Here is a 16,527-nt window from a genome sequence, read left to right as displayed (position 1 = left end):
ACCTGGCCTTGAATGCCTGCAGGGATGGGGCACCCACAGCTCTCTGAGCAGAAACAACCACAAGCATCTTCAAATCAAAAGCACTTCCCCTACACAGTGCAGTACTGACTCATGGTGCTTTCACAGCTATTTCAGCTCTGCACAGCTAATCAAGCAACTCCTGCACATCCCATAAATTTAGCTGAGTTTAATGTGCAATGTCCCAAGTATTTATATTTCTACCATTAACTCATTTCTACTTTTCAAACACAGCTAAACTGCTCGTGGTTAATGGCACACTCACGTTACAGAAGGAAGAACAGATGAATGCCTTCTGTGTGACTCAGAGCTGCTCATCCACCCTATCATGCTGCAGAACCCCTCAATAATGGCATGGTGGAGATGGAGCAGGGGAAGATGCTTCCTTACCATGCACTGGACATGCCCAGTGGTTTGCATGTTAATCACAGACCACAGAGGGTGATTTCTTAGCAGCTTGTGTGAGATATTTCAAGCTGAACACCAGCAAATGGGACTTGGCCTCCACTGGCTTGGGGAAGAAGTCCAACCCTACTCCTGTGATGGCTCCTTCTTGGCCTGGGGGTATACAGCTATGACTGCTTGTCCATACCAACAGTTGTTTTTACACAGCTTCAGCCCAGAGGGAGACCAAAACCCGTACAGAAGCCTCAACATTGTAATCACGAGCTCCACAGACACTGTTGAAGGGAACAGACCTTGAGAGCTGCCAAGAAACAGGCCTATGCCAGCCACAGAGAACTAGAGCTCCCAGTGCTGCAGGTCCCAAGTCCTGCCCTTGTCTGGTGGTGAGGTTATGGTGGCTGTGACCATGAGCACTCCATCCCCACAGGGCTAGGAGCTGCTCTGGTTGGCATCTCCATCACTGCCTCTCGTGCTCAGTGCAGGCTGGCCATGCACATGTGCTGATGCTCCAGCCCCACAGCACACTGCAATGGTCGGCTTCTTCAATTGACTGCACCTGTTGGCACGGGAAGGGAAAGCTAAAAACACAACCCAGATGTTGGGGGAGAATGAGGTCAAAGCTGAGTTTAACACCGTGCAGGAAGACACCTGTGCTGAATTTCTTAATGGTAGCGGCACTAAGAGGTTCCTGCTGCAGTCTCCCCTCTGTGGTCAGGCAGACCTGCAGAAACCCAACCCTGCTTTGGGAACACGCTGGTAAAAGGGCTGAGAAGTATCAGTGTCAGTGCAAGGTACGGGCCTTAAATCAGTTCCTTTCCTCTCCCAAGGAAATCAGATTTAGCTGTGAACCAGCGCCAGACAGAGATCTGTTGTCTATTAGCATGAATTCTCAGTTTTTCACATTTTAATTAGCCTTCATAGTCTTTTTCAGCCCCATTTTGAGCCAGCTGGGCTGTGCCCCCCTCCATATGGAGGTCACAGTTTCTCCTCTCGCGTATCAATAGCAATGCTTTCCTCATCCTCCCACCAAAAGCCCTCGCAGGCTGCAGAGCACAGCGCAGTGCCACCAACCCAACACCACGCAGACCTTCCCCATTCTGCCTTCCTCCAGCTGCACTCTGCTCCCACCTCTCCACCACCTGCAGCCCCAGCACAGCCCGGAGCCACATCAGCTCCTCACAAACTTTGGACACCTTCAATGTTTTCACATCTCTTTTTTCTGCTATCAACTTCCCCCCCACCCCCTCACCCTCCCCCCCTTCACCATGAAAGAAAACCAAGCACACTGTATGTGTGACTCCCACCAAACAGCCCAGCCAGCAGCAGCACAGCAGCTGGGGCTGCCATCAGTCTCACTGGCACCATTGCCCATGCATTTCCAATGCATTGGGATGACTGCAGAGCCACGGGTGCTGGCTGCTGCTTCCAACCCCCAAGGGACACACAGCAGCTCAGCACATCCTTTCAATCCTTTATGAGCCACCTATTTCAGTAGGGAAGGTGAACACCCACTCCCACAGGACCGCAGGGTATCATGGTGCGAGGCAGTGACTGCCAGTTTAATTCCATCAAATTAACCTGCTAAATAAATCATGCTTTGTTGCCTAATTAGTCAGATCCATTGCAATTACTGTCAAAAGAGACTTACAGCTGCATGCAAACATAACCGAGAGCTCTGAAAGTGCTCACACTGCCATGGGGCACCACAGTGCCAACAAAGTGAATCCCCCAGCACAAACTGCAGTGCTTTGGAAGCAAAAGGTCTCATGCTTTTGGCAGCTCTCACACCTCAGGGCTGAGTTTTGTGCATCACAGAGAGGAGGGGGAAAGCACTTCCCAGTGGGAAGATGTGGGGAGGATGACCAGTTGGAGGACTGAGAAGCACCCGGCACAAGCTCAGCTGGGGTATGGGACTGGGGAAGGGGAAGGTCCCTCGAGGCCCTTCTCTTGAAAGCAGAGAGCTCCAAGGTTCTCCTCAGCACACGGCACCTGGGAAACCAATTACCTCATTTTCAGATCAAGGCAATTCTTGCCAAAAATCCAAGCGAAGCTGTGTTTGTTTGGTTTCCCCGGCTGCCTGCGCCCTGCTGGAAGGAGCGATGTCCTAGAGCACACCAGACCTCAGCACAAGGGGGAATCCAGCATCCCCTTAGCATGGCCCTTTGCCAACCTGAGGCCATGCTGTTGAGACCTGCTGGTTCAGAAGGGGTTGGGGTGGCTGAGGGCACCCAGGTGGTCACTGTGTCCTGCCCAGAGACATGGCCCTGTGCACATATGGGCTGGGAAAGGAAAGGAGATCTTGTATGACACCATGGAACCCATGGGAAAAGAGTAAGGAATCCTTTGGGGACTTTAACTCATCCACACCTCAATTTTCCATACAACACGCAATCCATTATGATTTGTGATGGTACACAGTTGGCCCCAGGCACCCACAACGTGCAGAAGCTGAGCCCCACGGCTGCCCTGTGACTGCTGCATAAGCCCCACCTGTATCTGTAAGCAGAAAAACATTCCCCATTCACTCTCCATGTGAAGGCCAAGGAGTGCTGTAATCAGGAGAAAGAGCCTCCCACAGCCCAGCAGCCTGGGCAGCAGACACCAGAGCACTAGCAAGTGCAACTTGGAGCTAACAGAGGATCTGCATTCTCCTCTGAGCTAATAAAGCTCACGTACGAGGCTCAATCTCCGGCTGTGAGCAAGAGACGCAGCAAAGCTATACAAGAAAGGAGAGGCGTTGGTTCGTTCTGCTTTCTGCAAGCCAAGCCTTTCTGCTTCCAGCTTTGATGTGCTGAAACAGAGCGAGCATGCCTTCTAAAGAGGCGAGATGAGCAGCAGAAAGATGCTGTGCACAATGCATCGGCGCAGCTTTCACGACACCGGGGCTGCGGGACGTCAGGCCGGCCAGATGTTCCCATCTCGTGTGCCAGCCCAGCTGCGGCACAGCTGCCGGGAGCTGCTCCCAGGTCTGCACTTTGGGATGCAGACACACAGTGCCTTTGTAGGGTCCTGAGAGTTTGTCAAAGCTAATTTAGATATCGGGGTGTGATGCTGAGCTTGCAAAGGGGCTTCTGCCTCCTTAGGAGCTGCTTTCTCCAGCGCAGCAAAGCGAGGCACAGAAAGGTTAAGTGACTTGTTGAAGGTCAAAAAAGAAAAGAAAAAACAAATCAGGAAATAAAACTTTCACAAACACTGCCTGTGCCAAATTCCTCAAACAGCAACTAAACAGGCTCACATCAACTGCACGCTGGCTCTGGAGCCTTCTGCAATAGAACTTCCCCAGCTCAACCCCAGCACAGCACCCCACAGCTGCTCCTCCAGCATCACCCCTCACATTGCTCCCTCCCAGGAAGCCTCATCCTGCTGCTCTCTTTTTAACAATACATTTTATCATTCTCCTTTTTTCCTTTTTACCCAGCAAACTGCTGGGAAGCAGACATGGTAGAAGCAAGTGCTGCTTTATCAGCGTGTGTTCTGGCAGCTGTGAGGCCTCCTAGATATCTAAATGTATCTTTGTACCTATCCATACACACACACGGATGCATCTCATGTATGTATATGTAGGCATGCACCTCAGTGTAGCATGCATGATATAGAGGTCTCATCCAGGCACTCCACATGCCTTTGCTTAATGAGAAACACTGCTGCAGCAAAGGAAAATAGGAAAAAAAGCCCTCACTCCTGCAACCAGGGAGAATTTTCCTGCTTTTCTGGGTGAGACCAACAGCTCCATGGCTTGGGGCTGAGTGTAAGAAAAGTTACTGTGTAAAGACAGGATTTTGTAACTGCTCCCAGTGTCATCCCAGGTCACCTCCTGGCCATGGTGGGGACGTGGAACCGAGCAGAGCCTGGGGCAACATGCAGCCCTACCTGCAGTGGGGACAGCCCGCAGCCCCACACCCCCCAGCATGGCCATGGGTGGGCAATGTGAGCCAAGGGGGTCCCAGAGACCTTAACAGGCTGGAAACTGAAGGAGGATGGAAACTGTTTACTTTTTGCCAGGAAAAAGTATCAAATGTATCCTCACAGGGTGTTTTTGGTTTTTTATTTTTTTGGTTTTTTTTTTTTTCAGGCAGCTTTGCTTGGGTTTGTTTGTTTCTGAAACTGACTTTCCACATCATCCTAAACAGACAAACAAAGAGGGAGGGCACACTGACCAGATACCAAAACAAAGGAACATTCTCTGGGCAGGTTTCACTACAAGCTCAGCCTGCCATAGCCTTTATTTTCCCCTGGCATACATCAGACAGCACCCAGTACAGGTGGGGCACTCCATGGCCACAGCACCACCCCAGCAGCATCAGCTGGGCAGCACCCTGGGCAGCCAGCCTGCTTACACACACTACAGTTAGATGATCTCCGTGCCATGAGGTTTTATTCCCTCGACCCCTTGGAGCAGCCAGACTGGGAAAGGCTCCCAAATGAAAGGAATGTTTTACCAGAACTGTACATAAACGAGCAGCAGAGGAGGCGAGATGCTGCTGGGAACTACAAAAGGCCACTGAAAAGATAGATAAAGCAGAAAGATGTCTCAGACAGTTGTGCTGGGACGTGACCCCACACCCGCTGGGAAGGACCCAATGCAGCCCAAAGTGTGTATTTACCACTTTGAAGGGAGCAGAGCAGAAAAACTCTGCCTCCAGAAAATGAAATCCCAGCTCCAGCAACACTGGATGCAAAGTGAAAACTGCACTCAAGCCAGCAATGGGGTTTGCTGCGTGTGCTGACATTTGGGGGGGGGGGGTTAGGGGGTGTTGGGTGGCTTCTTCTATGGGGGCAACCCAAGGACATGAGATGTTCAACTCCCAAGCACTACATGCATACCCTGGGGAAGCCCACAATGGACATCCAAGACAGAGAAACCTGCAGCATTTCATTGGGCAACCAGAACTATTTGGAACATCACTGGAACATGTATGCCCAAACCCACATGCTAAGATCTTCTGAATCTGGAGGTGATAAACACTTCTGGTGTTATCAGTAACACAAAGATCTGATGCTGAATAACCAAATGGACACACTCAGTCTGCATTACACCATAAGGTCTAGTTCTTAGCACAGTTTTCCCCTCAAAATCCCCCTTTATCACATCATTTTGGGTCCACAGAGTCACGCTGTAATAACCTAAGTCCTCAATAAGCAACATCCCCTGCCAGCAGGAGGCTCTCAGGAGCTTCTCCATGGCAGCAGGGGCAGAGCAAGGCAGATATCTGGCTCAAATGCTTGGGCCCCAGCAGTCATCCTCTCAACTCCGCATCCTGAAGCTGGTGTTAGAGCAGGGCTGCTGGGCAGCTCCATCTGCTGCAGGTCAGGTGAGATCTACATGTTGGTATTAGCCCTAGTTCCTGGCCCTCCTCAGCATCTCATGCACAGAGAGCAATTTGCATCTGCTTGAGACTTCTTTTTGTTGTTGTTTCTTTTTGCATTAGCAAACTGAAGATCTGTTGTGTGGAGACGGACATGCAGGCAGTGTGAGAAATGAGCCTCTTGTGCTAGATCTCATTGTCCTCACTCCAAAGAAAGAAAAACCCACAGAGTAGCAAAGAATAGAAACTACCCAGAAAAGAGCCTCATAAAACAGACTGTTTTGGAATGGCACCGATATTTATATTTGTTGGCAGCTATGGCAGCAATAGCTACACCTCCAGGACCACCACCCTGAACCACCTTCTCCCACAGGTTCACCTGGGGGGGCTGTGCCCCACAAGGAACTAAGCCTGGCATTGCCCTACCTGTTAATTAAGAGCCCATTGACTTTTCATGGGATTTTATAACCCAAGCATGTTGGAAACATGTTTTTCACACAGAGGGTGGTGACGCACTGGAACAGGTTGCCCAAGGAGGCTGTGGATGCCCCATCCCTGCAGGCATTCAAGGCCAGGCTGGATGTGGCTCTGGGCAGCCTGGGCTGCTGGTTGGTGACCCTGCACACAGCAGGGGGTTGGAGCTGGATGAGCACTGTGGGCCTTTGCAACCCAGGCCATTCTAGGATTCTATGATTCTATGAAAAGCTGTACTTGTAAGCACAGCCCTAAAGAGCTGACTGCTTGTGGTACAAAACAACATGCACCAAGAGACAGCCAGACCACACTATGGGTATGTAAGTACTTCCCATTAATCAGAATAAGCAAAAATTGACATTAAATACTGTTATAATTACCAGAGAAGACAACAAAGGCATTTGAAAACTTAGGAAAATCAGCTTAAAGCAAACAAGGAGAAGGAAAGGCAATAACTTCAGCTGCTCAGGATGGGTTTTGTCCCTGCTCCAGTGCCTCCTCTTGAAGTCAATAAGGAGAAGGAAGGCACAGGAGCCTCATGATCCAAGGACCTTCTGCAGCTGCAGTACACTCCCCTGGCAGCAGCTCCCAGCAGTGGGCTGCTGTCAGCTCTGTAAGCGCAGAGGCTGTGAGGCAGCACTCAGTCCCTCATGCTCATCTTCCTCCCCAGAATCCCACAACATCCATCTTCCAAAGACATTTAGAACAAGCACTGAAGCACTCAACAAAGTAAACATTTACCCAGACGGGGGTTAACCTCTGCCAAGTGTAACTGTGCTTCTTCCCATGAACTCAGCACGTCAACACCTCACTGCCGAGCTCAGCCAACACTTAATTTGAATCACATCCCTCAGAAGTAAGCGACCTACAGGTGCCCTGTGCAAGAATGGGGTCACTGAGGAGTTACAAGGGCAGCTTTAACACACAGGGACACTTCTGGATGCTCAGGAATCCAAACACAACCTAAGCCAGATGTCAGGAGGCACAATACAAGAGCTCTGCAATGCTGGACACAAACAGCTCACCATTGCTGGTCACTAAGAGGAGCAATTCTGCTGTAGAAGGTACATCAGAACAGCACGGTGAGTTCTGGCCCAGCGATGGTACAGAGCCACATGGTCTCCGTGGATAGGCAAAGCAAGCTGTGGGTGCTGAGATGGTGCAGAGGTACAGTGCCATCAGCAGCACAAACAGTGCTATACCCAGACTGGCAGGAGAACCTCGAGGATGGGCACTATAGGCATGGAAATGCAGCAAAATGAACAGTCCCCACTGCCTCGTTACCAGGATCAGACATTTACTGTTTGGATGGGAGAGCAGAAGTCAGACATCGCAACACAGTAAGGTCAGAAGAAACAAAATCCCTCTTTCAGCTTTGCTAGTTGGAGGGGAAGAGAAGCAGCAAAAGAACATCTGAATACGATGAAGCATGTGCTGCGTCCCAGCAGCACAATCATACAACCAAAATAATGTCAGCTAACTGACACACCCAGCACGCCCAGATGCACAGACCAGCCCACACCTCCTGAACTCACCCCACTTCTGAGATGCTGTCAGTTTTCCATTAACAAAGAGAGAAGGGATTTATAAAACAGCTGTTTCTGTGCAGACTTGATACCCAGCAGCATGTCCCAACACCTACCCCTTTGGTCTCAGCTTATCTGTTCATCCACACACCCTTCTGTGGCTCTCTGTCAAACACCTGAGCGTTGACACATCCTGTTCTGCAGAATTATGCAAAATGGAAAGCCACAAAGGTTGGGCTGCACATGTTTCTGTGGATTAGCTGCTCTCCTCCTAGCCAGGAGCAGCGCTATAATTCCCTTATGTGAGAATTAAGCAGAAGGCCAAATGAAAGGCAGCAACAGTTGAAAGCAGCACAGCAAACTGTTGCTGCTCTCGCCCTGTGACTGAGGGGATGTACAGAGCTTCTCAATTTGGAAATGCTTAGCTTGGAGTGAAAGAGCAAGCAACCCCATTTCACTCCTGGATAACAGAATAGAAGGAGCAGAAGGCAATGATGGGAGCTGCTTTTCCACTGTGCTCTAATTCAGCACTGCCAAGCCTGGTCCATACATGCAAGAAGGGCTGCCTGCCCCACTGCAGGCACTACTGGGGGTTCGGGCACAAGAGGGTGCCTTGATCCCCCTCTGCTTCTCAAAAAGCTGTCAGGTTTGAGGACTCCCATCCATGTGCATGGTCAGCTTGTAAAGAGTGAACACCCTGAAGAGCTGGTGGCTGCAGAAGATGCTATGGGATCCGCGTGAGGCTGCCTGTGGTCCAAAGATTGCAGCCTGAGCCAAAACAACAGCAAAAGAAAGCAACATAGAAACTCCCCCGAAAGCCCAGCAAACCACCAGCAGGACCTGACCAAAGCCCTCCCAGAGCTCAGGCTTCCCAACAGCGATGCTGCTAAATGAAGTCTGAGCACCTCACTGTGAATGCAGAGCTCTGATGTACTCCATCAGCTGCTCGTGCAACCCAAACCTGTAGTTCAATATTTTTCAGACTCCCTGAAACCTGATGATCAAGCTGCACTTCCCCCAACCCCACAGCTCTCTTTAGCAACTGATTCAGAGGCTGAAACATCAAAATCCAGAACATGGCCCTGAAAAACAAAAGCAAACCCAACCAGCTAAAAAAAGCTCTAATTGCTCCTCACAATCAGCATGTAGGACATTACAGATCCATCTTCACACTGAGAAAGGTACCATGCTTCCTGGCAGAATGACAGCCCACCACTCCTTCCAACTTACCCCATTGAAACCACTTGTTCCAAAGCAATCTTTACTTTCTGTAGCTCTATTACTCAGAGCCTCTGTATTTCCCAGGTGAAGGAAGTGTAATGCTAAAATGGGATGATAACAGCAGGGTGGCAAACTCTACAGTAAATGAGAATGAGCCCAAATGCAGCAGCAACGGATACAGAAATGAAGGAAAAGAGCTACTTACCTTTGGAAGGGCTCAGGTAGGCAGGGATCTCCAGCAAGAGATGCCCTCACCTCCACTGCCAACCCTTAAATGAGGGCTGGGAAGGGGTGGATCCTGGACCCATGCCTTCCAGTCACTCAGGCACATTGCATGCACCTGAGCTCCCTTGGGTTGGCCCTGCCTTCCCACCAGGTGCTCCATCACTGCTTCAGGCTCTGAATTAGTATCGCCACTACAGCAGGAGGGCTCTGTCACTTGCGTAAATCACAGACTGGGGAGTGATGCAACCAGTGCTCTGAGCAGCATTAGTGCAGTGCACACATGGGCTGGAGATGTGCTCAGCCAGCACGGAATCACATAGGGTGCAAGAGAATTTAATCTGGAGCAAGAGCAGCACATAAACAGCGCCTACACAAGCAGAGAGCCATGGAGAGAAAAAAGAAGACAGGTTGCAGACAGGCTGGCAGGGTTTGAAAGAGCTTTTGTATGAGCTGACAGTCTGCTCAGATGAACACAGATAACACACCAACACTTGACTTTTAAAGAGCTGCTGCTTGGGAAACAGCAAGAAGCAGAGCAGCAGTGCAAGAGGGCCCTGATAATGAAGTTACTGCATGAGAAGTGACAGTGCACCCACCCTGCAGTGCATGGGTCCAAGGGATGCTGCAAACTCCCAGCAGCATCCAGGGCTACCAAACTGCCACGGAGGCGGAGCAGCCACGGAGCTTTATCAGTGCAACGATTCCCATCCTAACCACCCATGAGTCGTTGGCACAAACCTCACCTTTCCCTCCTTGTAGAGCATCGGGTATAAACCCACTGCCAAACCCACTCCTGCAGCAACACAGCATGCAGCAGGCCTTGAACACACACTGCCTAGTCACAGTCACAGACCCACTGAGTCCTTCAGGATGGAGAAGTCATCTCCAAGCCCACTCAGCCCACCATCTCCAACACCACATCCCTCAGTGCTGCATCCCTGCAGCACTGCTGGGTGACCCCACTGCTCCCTGGGCAGCTAGTGCTGATATCTGATCACTCTTCTGGAACAGGAATTGCTCCTATCACCCAACCTGGCTGTGTTCCCCATGGCTGCAAATCCTCCTCCAAAAGCAAACCCTCCATTCAACTCAACCCCTCAGAGGACTCCAAGACAGCGCCACGCTCACATACTCCAACTTTTGATTGGATTTGGACTAGCACAAGGACTGCCAGACAGCCCCAAAGGAGCACACACCATCTCATGGTCCCATGGCAGCACACGGACAGCTGATGGCCTCATCCCATACACACAAATCAGTTTCAACCATGCAAATCGCAGCCACAAAACAACAAAAAGACAATTCAAAACAACAGAAGAGAATTTCACCGTGACCAAGAGACCATTTTTTGCCCACCATATAAATCAGGGCATAAACGTGTTGGTTGGATGACTCCATTAACAGATGGAAGCCCCTCCGGGTCCAAAGCCACCTCTGCCATGTGTTTTTTTCATTACATCCCTCAATCTGAGCAGAGAGCGCTCCATAAATTTAATTAGACCTAATCACTTTCTTGCCAAAGGAGAAAAGCGAACCAAAGGTTTATATTCTAATGCTATTGCTTGCAATGCCTGTAAATCTAATTTCTATCTGTGCTTTTGTTTAAACATTTTACAGCATTAATTACAACAAGCGATGCAAATTAGTTTTCCAGCGTAATAAAAAACCTGTTGTGATGGGCAGTAAATAGCCCTGAGCTATAAACTCTCTGGGATGCTGCAGAAGTGCGTGCTCTGACTCACAGGTTCAGATCAGAATCCTCACCCTGAAGGCAGAGCTCACAATTGCATCTGTGAGTGCTCTGACGCACAGCACCGCATTCTTTCCGAAGGAAGATCCTGGAGCAAAGCAAGGTCTGAAGTGGCAGAAATGAGAGCTGAGGACCAAAACATCTGAGCACTGCAGGGCTTGAGCTGAGCTGTTACAGACAGGTACCTGTGACCAACGAAATACTGAGCTCGGTGCAAACAAATGACCTCTTTGTTCCAGTGATGGACATCCTCCAAGCCACACAGCCCCCATCTTTCTCAGGGGGTGCCAAACAGTACCTATGGGACAAGCTCAGCACCTCAGTGGCCATGTGGCTGCATGCTGCATCCCACCCTGACTGCTCACCAGGCTCCAGCTGCTACATGGGATTTTCAGGATGTCTGCTCTATCCTTCCTTGTGATTCAAAAGCAAGAAGCAGCTCAGCTGCCAACACACTTGCAACCCTAACATCCCACTACACACATCCAGGGAAGCTGAAGGCTTTCGGTGTGTCACAGGTGATGGCTGCTCTCATCTGCTTATGTGTGCTCCTGCCCATGACCACGGCACCTCACAAGAGCTTTTCCTGTCCCGTCCTGCAGAATGGGACCAGCTCCAACCCTCCCAGCACAGCCCATGGAGAACAGGGGTAATACTGCCTCAGCCAGAGGACAGTCCCTTGGTTGTGGATGGCTTCCCCAGAAGAAGGAACATGGGGACCTTCCATTGCCTTGCTGATGGCTCCCAGCAGCCACGTACCAGTGAGAGCCTCTAAAATCGGTTTCTGCTGCATGGAGCTACTAAGGCTGTGTTTGAAGTACCAGCTTGGCAAGAACACTGAGCTTCAACAGCTACCTCTTGATCCTAAGGGGTGCAAATGATAGCGACTCAGTGACCTCATAAGTTAATATATGGATTTAAAAGAAAAGCAGGCAGTCAGGTGTTTTCTCTGCAATTGGCCTTCCAACCCTTGTCTATAGGCAGGAACAGCCAGCCAGATTCACAAGGGCTGGGAGAGGTGGCATGGCTTCACAGCATGCTGGACTGTGTTTCAAGTGATCTGGTTTCAAAACACTGGCTTGGTTACAAGCCCATGGCAAGGCCTTAGGCACCTGGGGCTTCTCCACATCTATGTTACCTGCTGACAAATGGGGGTAAAGCTTTCCCAAACCCAACACAATCCTCCAGTCCCACAGAGCTCCTGCAGAGATGATGTCCATCTACATCACATGAGGGCCCAACACCAAAAGCAAAGCTGAATTTGCAGCTAACAACAAAGAGTCCTGACCAGATTCTTTAGGTATACAAAGTAATTAGAACATGCAGGAAAGAGGAACAATCCAACTTGGAGAAGAGACCTCAGGGAAAAAAATCAACGTTCAAAAGTGAAATGGCACAGAAAAAAAGCAGAGTTTGGCTTTGTGAAGCTGCAGAGGCACTGTGAAGGGACGAAGAAGGCTGGACACAAACCAAGTGATGCCTCTATCTCGTGGTTCTGGAAACATAAGTCTCATTTATTCTTCCTGGAAAAGTATGGGCAATGGGAGAGAGGGCTGGCAGGTTTGCTCTATTAGAAGAGAATGGCACAACACAGTCGAGAAGGAATTTTCCATTCAGAATTAATTTGTTTTCATTAACACCCAATTCCATTGCTCACTATTAGAAGAAAAGCTCTTTTGTTAAAACTTATAGGGGCTGAAAAGGCCAATGAAGGGCTGAAAATGCTCCTCCCAGTAAGAGTGGATTTGCTACATGAGATTTCCCCGCAGAAATAAGTAATATCAGGCTTCATGTTCCTGGTATTTCCAAGGTTAGAAAGTAGGAAGGACACTTGGAAGCAGAGTTCGGTCTCTTCCCTCCACAAATAGCTCTGTTCTTTTGATTTCACGGCCTCATGCATTTCATCTCCTGCTCTACAATCCAAGCAAAGTGGTGAAGGTCAACTCCGGAAGGTTGGGCAGGAAGGTCTGAGAAACAAATAGAAGTTCAGCACAGGAATTCCTGATGCCTCAGGGAAAGATGCAGCCAGGAAGGGGCAGGTGTCCCCACCAACAGGCTCCTTCGGTAATTGGGGACAGCAACCAGTATGTAAAACAATGAGCATCGCCCAACTATGGTGCAGGAGCAAGGAATGAAGCAGAGCAAAACCACCCCGGAAATGAACAGAAAGAAGATTCTGTCCTTCTCTACAAGAAACACTCCAAAAAGCAAAATAAAATGGATAAGCTGGGATAGCCCAAAAGATAAAGAAAAAAAGTAACAGGATGAGCCACTCTGCGCTGCAATTTCTCTTCAGATTTGATGGAAAACTGTGGGAAACCCACAATTAATTCCATACATTCACTCCTGATAAAGACATTTCAGCAAGCAGAGCATTTCAGATGGGAACATTGTGCAGAACTGAAGGACAGGGCTCTACAACACTGTGGGGAGCCCCAGGCATGGCATGGCCACCAGCTTGGCCACTTCCAGGTGCCGTGACGTTCTCTTATGGGAGAAACCAGCAAATGATATGAACAGAGCTGCCACTGGTCACTCTGTGCCCATCTCAGCCACGGCAACATGGCAGGACCCCAATGGCTTTGCACAGGGATGAGGTGCTGTTCCCCACAGCCATTCTATGATGCTTTGCCACTGGAACACAATGCAGAAGGAAGAGGGCTCTCTCCCCTAGCAATGCTGCTGAGCAAAGACAGAAACATATATGAAACATTTCCTGGAGCTGCCGCGGGGACACAAAGCTTTGCTGGAGAACGTTTCCACATCACCCACAGCTACATGCATCAGCACAGCCTGGGTTCGGCTGGAGCCCAATGCAAGCAGGCACGGGGCTGAGCACAGCATGGGGAGGGGGCCCGGCCCCACCTGCCCTGCACGGCCCAAGCTGCTCTTTGTTAGCTTTTATTACTTATTTCTTTACTATGCTTACAGTTGTATGCTGTTCCAAAGTTGCCCCGTTTCATGTCATTGTTTGTTGCTGTGTTTGAAAGTTGGCACATATTTGTTCAATTTAAGATTTATTTGCGCTATTTGTTGAATAAAGATTATTCTTGCTAAAAGCTAAATAAAGTTTCATAAAAACTCACACATCCCCATAAACAAAATACAATGTCCTTTCCAAAAAATGGTTGCACAAAACATTTCAAAATCACTCCGTTCATTATACAATAAATCCACACACAAAATAACAAGCCCTTGCCAGAATACATCATAAAACCTCATTACAACACTTTCAGACCCGAGCTTCAAAGCGAGGACACAAAGCCTCCCTGAACCCCTGGCCTCGACAGCTGCCAACCTAACAGCTCTGCAGGGCATCCCAAGAGCCCCCGCACCCATGGGTGAGGGCTGGGGAACAGATGGGCACCGTGGGACCCCCACCTCCGCCCCAGGCACAGCGCGGCTGCACCACAGGGATGCTCTCCCGGGGACCGAGCATCAAATGAAAGCAATCCCAAACCACGGCAACAACAGAAGGCAAGCAGTGCTTCCAAAAGCATCAGGAGGAGTCAGCACAATTGCCATGCGGGCCCTGAAAGCACAGCTCCAGTCCTCATTAAAGCAGCAGCCTCCAGATTGCATCAGCTGTGATGCGCGCAGGGAGCAGCGCATGGACAGCCAGGTTGATGGTGGTCAGAGCGTGGCTGAGTTTTGGTAAACCATTAAGGAAGTTAAAAGTATTCTAAACATGTGATGGGTCTGAGGACAAAAGCTGGGCTGTGATACACCAAGGGAAGCCCAGCCATGCAGAAGTATTGTCCATGCCCTTTCAGACCTGCTGGTGTCCTACAGTGCTTCCTGCAGAGCAAAGCGAGGCACCCACCTGGGGCAGCACACAGCCAGCAGCCCTGAACAGGGCACCCCTACCTTCTGCATGGACAGGAATAGGGGTATTTCCCACCCTGATGCCCCAAGTGCCCCGATCACACCCAGCCTAAGCCCAATTGAACCTGAATGAGGATGAGGTGGAGGGGTTTTTCTGGATTTAGTGCCACAAGAGCACAGTGCTTCCTCAAAAGACAAGCACCGTGCAATAGCTCTACAGATGCACTTCCCTGTGTGCTTCTGAGCAACAGCTGTCCACAGGCAATCCAGTGTTTGCTCAAGAAGAGCAGAGAGAAGCCTTCAGCAAATATCAGGCTGGGACGGAGCACGGCAGCTGAGGGCAGTGCTGCTGTGTGCCATGGCTGTGCAGGGGCTGTGCAGGGGAAACACAACACCACCAGGAAAACCCTGCTGGAAAGTATGGGGCTGTGGGATGACTTTTCAAGAAACAGGGAAGCTGAGCTGGCTGTGCTACCCAAACAGCAAAGGAAAAGCAAAGACCAGGATACAGAGATGCCCTTCTGCAAACACAGGTGCATGCATCCCACAGCACCAGCACGAGCCCTTGTGCTGACCAAGGGTTGCTCCCAGTGCTTTCAAGGGACAAACACGGCCAGGTGACAAAGCACAGAGCGTGGTCACCCACATTAGGGAGCAGAGATTTGCCTTCCAGATTTGCCATTTCATGCACTGAGCACAGCAAGTGGGATGAACTCATCGTGGTTTCCCAACCCCAGCTCTGCAAGCTACTGGCAATGCAAATTACAAGTGGTTATGCAAATAAAACTGGACCCAGGCAAGAGAAACACGCTGGCTCTCAGAGCCCCATCTGCATCCCAGCACGGATCTCAATGAACTTTAAAATGCTTATTGTCACCACAATGGGCAATATTATATTCGAGTTTGGATCTGTTCCTTCAGAGCATTAGCTCCCATTTGTAGATATTTTTAGATTTTCCTATCCCACTCCTCATTATGAAACGCTGAGCTGCAGATTGATTTATTTCTTAAAAGCAAGTTGCTGTTTTCCCAATAACAGATTTAACAAATTTGTTCCACCTGTTCGGTTATGCTTCCAATGTCTTTTTTGTGGTTTCATTGAAGTTTTTTTTTTAATCCAAACCTCAAAGACTCCAAACTCAGCATTAAAAGACGAGCTCAGCATCACCACCACCACTCGCAATTCAAACGCTGCTCCAAATTACTGCAAGCTTTCATTTGTAAGTCGATACAGACAGCGAGATTATTAAGCTTAATGGCTGCGGGCACCAACACGTGTTCTGCTGAGGACGTTCTCCTACTGTAATGCCCACCTCTGATGCACTGCTCCACATCACCCTGTCTAACCCCAGCACTGTCAGCAGGGGATTCCAACGTATTTAAGCCCTTTATGTGATAACCAGACCCCAAGTGGACACTTGTTAACTATCATGTTTAATAAACAACCACCCCTCCCCCCCCCCCAAACAATTTGTTTTAATTAAAAATTCTAACGCAGAGGATTCTCTGCTATCAGTGTCGCAGGGAAGAGCTTCAGATTACAAGAAATAGCACAAAATTAGAAGGGGTTTTGAACCTTAAATTCTTCAACACCCAGGACCCGCTCTGGCTGTGGGTGGGAAGCAGCACATTTGCTGTGTCAGCTGCATGGTCCCGTCCTACAGAACACCTCCAGTACCAGCACAGAGGGAAGATACTCGGCATTATCAGAGCAGCTTTAATTGCCATCAGCAGCTCTGCTTGGAGGGATGGGTGCCACCCAACCACCGTTCCCTCC

At 49.7% G+C, this 16,527-nt stretch overlaps 1 protein-coding gene across 3 annotated transcripts in view; it reads right to left on the bottom strand.

The window, feature by feature from the left end:
- Window positions 1-16,527, bottom strand: part of EDA (ectodysplasin A) — a 54,359-nt gene that overhangs the window by 26,619 nt on the left and 11,213 nt on the right. The window lies entirely within an intron of this gene.

The sequence above is a fragment of the Coturnix japonica genome, chromosome 4, assembly GCF_001577835.2.
Source record: "Coturnix japonica isolate 7356 chromosome 4, Coturnix japonica 2.1, whole genome shotgun sequence".
In the NCBI taxonomy this organism is placed as follows: Eukaryota; Metazoa; Chordata; class Aves; order Galliformes; family Phasianidae; genus Coturnix; species Coturnix japonica.
The sequence above is the reverse complement of the archived record's forward strand: the minus strand, read 5'-3'. Positions and strand labels throughout refer to the sequence as shown.